Source organism: Cryptomeria japonica, chromosome 1, assembly GCF_030272615.1.
Source record: "Cryptomeria japonica chromosome 1, Sugi_1.0, whole genome shotgun sequence".
Lineage (NCBI taxonomy): Eukaryota > Viridiplantae > Streptophyta > Pinopsida > Cupressales > Cupressaceae > Cryptomeria > Cryptomeria japonica.
Window position 1 is genome coordinate 15,947,094 of NC_081405.1, and position 11,692 is coordinate 15,958,785.

The window sequence follows — 11,692 nt, forward strand, 5'->3', positions numbered from 1 at the left end:
ATACTTAGACTAAGAAATAAAAATTCCTTTGTCATTATGATTAACTTGCAATTCAAGGAAGAAATTTAACTCACCAATCATGGACATTTCAAATTATTTTTGCATCTCATTAGAAAATCTTCTAGACATGTCTTCATTTCCTCCAAAGATTATATCATCAACATATACTACCACAGTTAGAATTTTACCTGAATCTATCATGAAGTACAAATTGTTGTCTGTTGAACCCTTCTGAAATCCTTGATTAGTTAGATACTTGTCTAACCTCCCATACCAAGATCTAGGAGCTTGTTTCAGTCCATACAAAGCCCTTTTCAATTTGCAAATAGTGGTCGGATCTTATCTCATCTTGGAACCTTTCGGTTGTTCAATGTAAACTTCTTCTTTCAATTCTCGATTCAAGAAAGGTAATTTTACATCCATCTATTAAACCTTGAAGTCTTTAAATGTTGGAAACTCAAGGAACATCTGAATTGCCTCCATTTTTGCAATTGAGGCATATGTTTCATCAATGTCAATGCCTTCAATCAAAGTGTGTCCTTTACAAACCAATCTTTCCTTATTTCTGTTGGCATTTGGCATAACTGATACAAATTAGGTGATGCAGTTGAAGTTGGATGACTACATCCGTAAAGGATAGAAGTCTATTTGTGATGAAGAGATTGAGATTCTATGAATAGATGACATGATCAGTTATTTGTGTTGTCATTGTTGGCAACTTATGTGAAATGATGTTTAATGATGCTCCTGATGTTTTTTTTGTCATCTAAGTGATTTTGTTTACCGAAAGACAAGGTTTACTGACAGAGAACCAAATTCTGTGAAATAGGACTTTAACCGGTAAAACATAGTTGTTTTGATTGGATCGGTCGATTGGTGATGATTGGTGATTTGTGGTTTGGATAGTGAACTTGTATCATGGAAATATGTATATGATTGGAACTAAAACTTGTGATGATTATCGAAAGACGTGTTTCAAATTTATGATGAAGCTTTGCTAAGGTTTTAGTAGGGTTTAAGGATCGGTGATGAAATCCTCAAACAGGTAATGATTTTTGTTATGATGGTGATTGACGGTGAGTGTACATCAAGTTGGTAACACGACACAACCCACGTGAAATATTTGATCGCTATTTTGGTGCGATTCAAGGAAGATTTTCTTGGGATTCAATGAAATGCTTAGTAAAGTGTTTTGTGGATACAAATTGGATTTCCGTGATGGGTTATGATCAACCAATGGTTGATATTGCATTGTAATTTATTTTAATGATCTATATAATGATCTATGATGATATCTTATTATTTGAATTATAAATTCATGATGTAATTAGGTTTTGTGGCTGACCTAGTTGAGATGGCTATTTATGTTGACACAGTTGAGGTTCATTGTGTCAATGGTCTTCGAAAATGTGTTAAGCCATCCAAGTGAAGTGTGAGATCTTCCCGAGAGTTGTAGAGTGTTGTGTATAACTGGATCTGATCAAGCAAGAAGAGAAGTGCAAGTAACAGATCATTCTTTCACTGTTGTTCCCTAACAGTTCCAGCAGGTTAAATCCCTTAACCGAGTAGGTCCTAACATGCCTGAAACATTTAAGTCCCCTAACAGGGCAACTCTCAAAAGAGTGTTAAATCCTCTCGCGAGGTTTATCCTAGCAGATCATCAAGCTCCTAACCGAGATGCAAGGCAAATCCCCTAACCGGGTGACTCCTAACAGGGTCTGCTCCTAACTGGGCATATTGTAAAGTCCTAATAGGGCGTACTTCGAAAGAGTACAAATATTTGTGGGTGCCAAATCCCATTGTGGTTTTTCCCTATTTGGGTTTCCACATCAAAAACTTATGATGTTCATATTTGGAATGTTTTTCATGTGATGTTCTTGTTTATATTTCATTTCATGCATTATTTCTTAGACACCAGTTATGATGTTTTATCAGAAGTTTATCAGAGGTTACCGGTATTGATAAGAAGTTGTTTGAGAAATTTTTTGAACTAATTGATAAGGTTAATGAGTTGGTAAATGATCAAGTTTATATGATTACTTTGGTGGTGAAAGTATTGGTAAATGATTTGATTAATGTGTTAAGCAAATCTGATAAAGAGTGTATTAGATTTGATTACAAAAGTTGAGTTATTTGTTAAATGATTTTAGATCTGAGATAAGTTTGTTTTTGAGTTAAAGTTTCAATTGGTCTTAATACTGATTCACCCCCCCTCTCAGTATTAACCGGATCCTCATAGGATTAACAATTTCTTACAACCTTTTCATCTTCATCCAACTTGTTTCAGAATACCCATTTAGTTCCAATCACATTCTTGTGTTTCGGTTTGTTGACTAATTCCCATGTCTGGTCTTTCTCAATCTAATCAAGTTCCTCTTTCATTGCCTTCATCCAGTTCTGATCATTACAAACTTCTTCCACTATCTTTGACTCAATTTCAGATAGTAAACACAACAAGACTTGTTCTTGTGCAATTTTGCTTCTTGCGATAACACCTTTGCTCTTGTCTCTAATGATCTGTTCTTCAGAGCGATTCTTCCGAACATACCTTGGAGTTGTTAGACAACTCAAATAACTAGAGGACAATTGAGGGGGGGGGGGGTGTGAATCAGTTGTCGCCGGATTATAGAACTTCAAGCATTTAAATCCTTATTAGCGGAACACATAACCTTAATACCAGAATGCATAAACCAAATACCGGAATGACTGATAAAGCATTTAAACATAAACATAAATCACATAATAGTTATCATCCATCCGTAACACATGACACCAAGATTTGTACATGGAAAACTCGGTAAAGGGAAACACCACGATGGGAAGCCTACCCACAATTAGATAATACTTTTGCAATAAGTATGTGATTACAATATGAGGGGCCTGCACATGCAGGAAGGCCAATATCCTAGAGTGCACTACTCATCACAAAAAGGAGCCTCACTGACTACATAAACATCAGACCACAATCCAGAAGGAAGAGTGAATTACAAGTATAGCATCTCCTATGTCTGAGTATAGTTCTGGTTAAGCTCAATACCAGAGGCCTTAAACCTCTCTTAAAAACCCAATTCAATCACCTATAATCAACCAAACCTTTTGCATATAATTACAAGATTATTTGCACACAAATCATCCCATAACCTTTTTCTATCAAACCATGATCTACAAAGAGATCTTACATCATATTTATACCAACATGAGACCTAAACAATTAGGTCGACTGCCTAAAAAATAATACAATAAATTCATAACATAAACCCATAATCCAATGATCAACCAAGTCATCTTAGGCTGAAAACAATGTAAACTAATCATTAAATCCCGCCAGTAACGCATCAAGAACATCCTCCAACATGTTACAGAAACCGGTCCATAACCTAGATAACATTGGACCCAAAATAGGTCACCATAAACCAAATCCAATACCACAGATGAACTGGAACATGAACATGATAACCAACAACATCCTGAAAGCCATTTGCTAGCCGCACCAACACCACTTGTCACGTGCATCAAAAGATCTTCAACAAAGCTCTGTCGGTAAAACCCTTATTGGTGACCAAAAGGCTTACTAGAACAAATGATAACTCCTGAGTCATCAAATCCCGAACCAACTAATCGTGAGACACATATGGATAGCATGAATGACAGATCCAAACCAATTCCACAAACCAAAGCATACTGGATCCTACCGAATCAATAGCATAAACAACCACTCTACCAGAACCAATCGGAAACCAGTAAACAACCAAAACAACCGGTGTTGCCATCAATGATAAATATATCAATGCAACACAATCAATTCCAAATTTCTAACAATCTCCCCCTTTGGCATTGATGGCAACACTAGATGTGAAAAACATCTAAGTGTCAAAATTCCAAATAAGTCTCTCCCAGTGGAAGACAACCAACAATCCCCCACAAAATGATATAGCAATGAAGTTCTGAACCAAACTCACTTTTGACAGATATTTTGTTAAGCTCTGTTTTTCACATATATCTCTCCCCCTTTGACAACAATGCCAAAGACCTGGCATAAAACATCAAAGAAAAATCATAAATCCTCTAAATCATACAACTGACTACTCCCCCCGAGTAGTAGCACCACCACATCAATTTGAAATGAGTAATAACTCTGATAATGCATACCTAACTGATGCCAATCAGCATCACTCAGGTCTCTATCGGAGGGGTAGAAAGACCCAATCTATCTTTGAAGTACTCAAATGATTCTTTAGGCAAATGTTTAGTGAAAATGTCTGCAATCTGTTCTTTAGTGTTCACATAAACCAGTCTGACTTCATTTGCTTCCACCTTCTCCTTCAAAAAGTTATACTTGATAGATATGTGCTTTGTCTTAGAATGAAATACCGTATTCTTTGATATATCAATAGTACCAGAGTTATCACAGTGAATAACTATCGGTTCATTACAATCCACCTTTATATCCTTCAACATTTGCTTCATCCATAGAACTTGTGTACAGTTAGTAGCAACAACAACATACTCAACTTCAACAATAGATAAAGAAGTGCATGACTGCTTCTTGTTGATCCATGGAACAAGTTTCTTTCTAAGAAAGAAATCTCCACGCGATGGTCTCTTCCGGTCATCAACATCTCCAGCCCATTCTACATCTGTATATGCACATAATGTAAAGTCATCATTTTTAGGATACCACAAACCATATTCAGTTGTTCCCTGCAAATACCTAAAAATCATTTTCACCGCACTCTCATGATTTTCTCTAGAATCACTATGATATCTTGATACAATACAAATTGCATTCATTATATCTGGTCTAGTCTGAGTCAGATATAACAAACCACCAATCATAGATTTGTACCTAGTAGGATTTACCGATATAGATGCATCTTTCTTTGTCAATTTCTTGCTTGTAACCATAGGAGTACTAACCAGTTTTCAAGTTTCCATACCAAATTTCTTCAATAGCTCTCTAGCATACTTAGTTTGACAGATAAAAATGCCTTTATCAGTTTGAGTAATTTGCAAACCAAAGAAAAATCTCATCTCCCCAATCATAGATATCTCAAATTCATTCTTCATATTGTTAGAGAATTCCATACACAACTTATCTTCACCTCCAAAAATGATATCATCAACAAAGACCTCAATAATCAATATGTCATCATTGATGATCTTATCATATAAATTACTGTCAGGATTACCTTTAGTGAAATCAAGCTTCAAAAGATATTTATCCAGTCTTGCATACCAAGCTCTAGGGGCTCGTTTCAATCCATATAAAACTTTCCTTAACCTATAGACCATGTTTTTGTCGTCTGAAAGTGAAAATTCATCAGGTTGCTCAATATAAACTTCCTCTTCAAGATCTCCATTCATAAATGCACACTTAACATCCATCTGATAAACCTTGTAATTCTTATGAGAAGCATAAGCAATAAATAATCTCATAGCTTCAATCCTAGCTATCAGTGCAAAGGTTTCACCATAATCAAGTCCTTCCTTCTGAGAATATCCTTTACAAACCAATCTAGCTTTATTCCTCACAACTTGTCCATCCTCATTCAATTTATTCCTGAAAAACCCATTTAGGTCCAATAACATTTTTATTTATAGGCCGAGGAACTAACGTCCATGTGTTATTCTTTTCTATCTGATCTAATTCTTCTTCCATAACTTTCATCCAATATTCATTTTTACAAGCTTCAATTACTGATGCCGGTTAAACTTGAGAAATAAAACATATCTCATCAGCTCCCAACCTTCTTCTTGTCATCATTCCTTTGCTTTTGTCTCCAATGATCTGATCTTCATAATGATTCGAGCTCATATACTTAGGAGTCTTCTGATTTTCTGTTCCTCTGTCCTTATCTTCAGTTATAGTTGAATTTTCTAATACTGCCGGAGTAACTGGTTCAACAATCTGTTTCGGTATAGGTGCTACCAGTTCACTTATGATCATTTCCACGACCGGTTCTCTCTCATAAGTTCTGATTTGACTTTTGTTCTTCTCATCCACTTTGACATTTGTGCTCTCCACAATTCTCTACAATCTTTTGTTATAACATCTATATGCTTTGGTTTCACTAGAATAACCAAGAAATATTCTTTCATCACATCTAAGATCAAACTTTCCAATGGAATCATCTCTTTTGATATAGCATTTACTACCAAAGATTATGAAATACTTAACTATTGGTGTATGACCAAACCATAACTCATAAGGTGTCTTACCCATATCTCCTTTCATATGAATTATGTTGGATGTGTATACCGTCGCACTTACGGCTTCTCTCCAGTAGATATGAGGTAGATTATTTTCCATCATCATGGTTCTAGCTGCATCCAAGATAGTCATGTTCTTCCTTTCCACAACTCCATTCTTTTGAGGTGTCTGAGGTGCAGACAATTGTCTCCTTATCTCATTCTTCTCACAATAATTGTTCAATTTATCGGATGTGAATTCTCCACCCTGATCTGACCTTAAGCATTTAATCTTCAATCCTATCTCTGTCTCAACTTTAACTTTAAATATTTTAAACTTTGCAAATAATTCAGGTTTCTCCCTTAGAAAAGCAACCCACATCATTCTAGAGTAGTCATCAATGATTAGCATGAAATACATATCACCCTGAATTTTTTTGATTCTAGCAGGGCAACACAAATCAGTATGACTAAGATCAAGAACATGATTAGATTTGCCTTGTATACTCTTAAAAGAAATCCTGACTTGCTTTCCCATTTGACATTCTTTACATACCAAATTATAGGGCTTTACAATCTTAGGTATATCCCTAACTGCCTTAGTAGAATTGATCTTCACAATGCAATAAAAATTCACATGACATAGCCTCTTATGCCATAGCCAACTCTCATCAATTTGTGCAATGAAACATGTCTTCTCACTGGAGTTCAAATGAAAGATATTACCTTTAGTCTGTGTACCGGTTGCAATTTCCAAACCAGATCTGTTGATAATCCTGCATTTTCCATCCTTGAACTGTAACTAAAATCCCTTATCCACCAATTGTCCTACACTCAAAAGATTATGCCTTAAACCTTTAACATAATAAACATTGTCAGTGTTATGCTTATCGTCCAATGATATTGTTCCTTTTCCCTTGATCATGCATGCTTTGTCATCTCCAAATCTAACTAGACCACCATCAAATTCATGCATAGATAAGAACTTCATTTTATCTCCAATCATATGATGTGAACATCCACTGTCAATTACCCATTCATCTTTGTCTTCAATTTTAACATCAAGGGTCTTCTCTTCAGGTACCGAATCATCTTCCTTGATAGATAAAAATACCCATTCTTTTCCATATTCGGATCCACTAGCTGAATCTTGTGTCAATTCATCATCAGAATCAGTCACACCTTCTTCATCCGCATAGTAGCATGACTTGTCTTTGTTTTTCCTATACTTATGCTTGTTCTGATGATCAGGGTCAGGCCTAAAAGATCTTCTAGCTCTTTCTTCAAATCTTGAATTCCTTTTAGGACATCTAGATGCAAAATGACCTATCTTATTACATGAAAAGCATTTAAAAGGTGATTTTCCTTCATACTTACTTCTTGTCGATCCTTTAGGTACTCTTCTAGCAAATAAGGCTTCAAGTTGCTCAAACTCTTCATCTTCTTTCTTCACATCCTCTAGTTCCTTCACATATAAAGCTTTCCAATCACTCTTGTCAGTAGATGATATAGATGCATGAAAAGCAGGTTCAGATTTAATAGCTCCAGAAGGTTCAAATTCCTCAAGCTCAAAAGCAGATAATTTCCCAACCAAGGTATCCCTATTAACAGAGGTGTTTTCCATATTTATCAACTCATTAATTGCAGTAGCCTTCATCTTATAAGTCGGTGGCAAAGCTCTCGGTACTTTAGAAACTATTTCATTTTCGTTCAGAGATCCACCACAACATTGAATTCCTAAAACAATCTCATTAACTCTCTCCATAAAAGCAATGATCCTTTCATCTTCTTCCATCTTCAGATTTTCATACCTTACCCGATAACCATCATTTTTAGCAATTTTAATAGTAGGTTCACCTTCATTCAGAGTCTCCAATTTGTCCCATATAACCTTTGGAGTTGATTTGGCAGTTAGTCTCATAATTTGTTGATAAAAAAGTGCACACAAAAGGGCTTCTCTAGCTCTACAATCATTCTCAAGCTCTTTATCCAAACCTGGCGGAGGAGGATTGCTAGATGCCAGATTAAATGATGTACCACCATTCTCAGTGATCTCCCAAATCTCCTTTCCAAGACATCTTAGATGAGTCTCCATCTGAATCTTCCATACACTGTAATTTGTTCCATCAAGCCTAGGAATTTCTCTCCGGAAAACAACAACAGATGAACTAGAACTGCTAGATGCCATAGGATCTTCCTCAAGCGGTTAAGCTTCTGTAGAGAGGACCAAGCTCTGAAACCAATTGTTAGACAATTCAGATAACCAAAGGACAACTGAGAGGGGGGGCAGGGGGGTGAATCAGTTGTCACCGGATTATAGAACTTCAAGCATTTAAATCCTTATTACCAGAACACATTAACTTAATACTGGAATGCATAAACCAAATACCGGAATGATAGATAAAGCATTTAAACATGTACACAAATCACAGAACAGTTACCATCCATCAATAACACATAACACCAAAAATTGTACATCGAAAATCCAATAAAGGGAAAAACCACAGCAGGAAGCCTACCCACAATCAGATAATACTTCTGCAATAAGTATGTGATTACAATATGAGGGGTTTGCACATGCAGGAAGGCCAACAACCTAGAACGCACTGCTCATCACAAAAAGGAGCCTCACTGACTACATAAACATCGGACTATAATCCAGAAAGAAGAGTGAACTACAAGTATAGCATCTCCTATGCCTGAGTACAGTTCTGGTTAAGCTCAATACCAGAGGCCTTAAACCTCTCTTACAAACCCAATTTTATCACCTATGATCGACCAAACGTTCTGCATATGATTACAACATTATTCGCACACAGATCATCCTATAACCTTTTTTAATCAACCTGTGATCTATAAAGAGATCTTACATCATATTTATACCAACTCGGGACCTAAACAATTAGGTCGGCCACCTAAAAGATAATACAATAAATTCATAACATAAACTCATAATCCAATGATCAACCAAGTTGGCTTAGGTTGAAAACAATGTAAACCAATCATTAAATCTCGTCGGTAACGCATCAGGAACATCCTCCAACACGTTACAGAAACCGGTCCATAGCCTAGATAACGCCAGACCCAAAATATGTCGCCATAAACCAAATCCAACACCACGGATGAACTGAAACACGAACATGATAACCAACAACATCCTAAAAGCCATCTGGAAGTTGCACCAATACCACCTATCACGTGCATCAAAAGATATTCAGCAAAGCTCTGCTGGTAAAACCCTTATTGGTGACCAAAAGGCTTACTAGAATAAATGATAGCTCCCGAGTCATCAAATCCCAAACCAACTTATCGTAAGACACATCTGAATAGCGTGAATGATAGATCCAAACCAATTCCACAAACCAAAGCATATCGGATCCTACTGGATCAATAACATAAACAACCACTATACTGGAACCAATTGGAAACTGGTAAACAACCAAAACAACCGGTGTTGCCATCAATGACAAAACATTAATGCAACGCATAATCAATTCCAAATTGCCAACATGAATCTTGGATGCAGATTTTCGAGCATCTTGATCATTCTTTTCTTCACTACTGCTTTCTTCTTTCTTTTCTTTTTCTCCAAACTCATTTGATTCATATCTTGTTGCTATTTCTAAATCCTTTGAAGTAATCTCATCAACTGTTACACTTGCACTTTCAACAACTTTATTCAGCCTTCTGTTGTAACATCTATATGATTTTCTCTTTGTTGAATAACCCAAGAACATGCCTTTATCTGCTTTGTTATCAAACTTTCCAAGATTATCCTCATCTCTCCGGATATAGAACTTGATTCCAAATACTTTGAAATATTTTACTATCAAAGTTCTACCATACCACAGTTCATAAGATGTCTTACCATACTTCCTTCAATACAAAATTTTGTTAAGAGTGTATGCTACTGTATGAATTGCTTCTTTCCAGTAAACTTCTGGTAACTCTGCTCCTTTTATCATGGTTCTAGTTACCTTTTGTATAGATTGGTTCATCCTTTCAACTACACCATTTTGTTGTGGTGTCGGGGGGTGAGAGATAATTGTCTTTTGATGCCATGTTTCTCACAAAAGTCATTGAACTCATGCAAAATGAATTCTCCTCCTTTGTTAGACCTTAAACACTTGATCTTCATGTCAACCTCATTTTTCAACTTTTGCCTTGAATGTCTTGAACTTTTCTAATGCTTCAAATTTCTCTATTAGAAATGCAACCCAAGTCATTCTAAAGTAATCATCAATCAATAACATGAAATACCTCTCACCTTGTAGGCTCTTTGTCTGGGTTGGACCACAAAGATCTATGTGAACCAAATCTAGTAATCTGATGGACGAGTATTCCTTTCCTCTGAATGTGCTTCTAGTCTGCTTTCCTACTTGACATTCCACGTAGATGTTGTTCTCCGGTTTAGTCAATCTAGGCAAATCTCTTACTACACACCTTGAACTAATTTGTACCAAGTTGTCAAAATTAATATAACACATCATCTGGTGCCATAGCCATTTGTCATCACATTTGTGATATCAAGCAATGTTTTGTAACTCCTTCCAATTGGTACATATTTCCATTTGTCCTTCTTCTAGCTACAATAACCATTCCGGATTTCACATCCATTGTCTTGAAAAACAACATTGTATCCATTTTTTGCACATATGTCCAACACTCAAGAGATTATGACGCAAACCCTTTGTTAAGGAATATAGATCAGAGATAGAGAAACAATAGTCTTCTTATTGTATCACTGTCTAATCTTTGATATGAATAAATTCTATTCTTTAATCATTAATGTTATCGACTGCTTACTGGATAACGAGATTTCCACTTTTATTGATGTCAATCACCAGCAAGCATCGACATCGAGTATATATAGAGATGTGAGAAGTCATGTCCCCATAGACGCATGAATTCTATGTGGCTTATGCCACGTAGAGTCATGTCTCTACGTGAAAATGACTCTTCATAAGAGTCACCATTAGTTATGCATTAACTGCTTTAGCGGTGCTCGGGTTTAGACTTCGACAGTCCTCGATTTAATACCGTTAGAAGTCGATTACTATTATAATGTGATCAATGTATATAATGTGGTAATTAGATATATATGTACACACACACTGTGTGTGTGTGTGTGTGTTGTTTGCTTGAATCTGAATGAGGCTACGTACTTAACACTCCCTCTTAGAAAAAGAGGATTGAATTAAGTTTAAGGAACCACACACACACACACACACACACATATATATATATTCACTTGGCATGATCATATACATTCAATCAATAATGTTTACTAGTGAAATTCTTCATATCTTAGAGAGATATGAATTATCTGATATCCAACACTCTGGGACAACAACTACATGAAGTCTTATCAAATAACATCCTTGATCCTAGTGACAATTGTAAAATTGTCATTATCACAGAGGCAATAATTTTAGTAGCATGATATCCGGCACATTCTGGGACAACAATTAATGTAGTCAATCATGATATGATTGATCAGAAT